The following is a 327-nucleotide window of genomic DNA, read 5'->3' as shown; positions in this document are numbered from 1 at the left end:
TGGGATTGTCCTCAGGTAAAGTCGGTGATCGTTCTTATTCGGGCCGTCACTCATTGTGCTGTCCGTCCTAATTGGGCCTTCCAAGAGCTTTGTCGGCCCGACATGTGGGTTTTAGTCGTCCTGCCTTCCTGGATTTTGGGGTGATTGTTTCGATAGTGGGCCTGTAGGAAAGCCTGTTAAGGCTGGGTAAAACCCATATCCAACAGTCAAGAAGCATTGCACCTACTGTTTTTGACTAACACACAAAGAGATAAACTGCCCAGGTTTGGTGAAGGAAACAGAATTGAGAACCAAACAAGCTGCTACCAACCCCCCCCCCCCCCCCCC

This window comes from Camelina sativa, chromosome 15 (assembly GCF_000633955.1).
Source record: "Camelina sativa cultivar DH55 chromosome 15, Cs, whole genome shotgun sequence".
Classification (NCBI taxonomy): Eukaryota; Viridiplantae; Streptophyta; class Magnoliopsida; order Brassicales; family Brassicaceae; genus Camelina; species Camelina sativa.
This window is presented reverse-complemented; position numbering follows the sequence as displayed.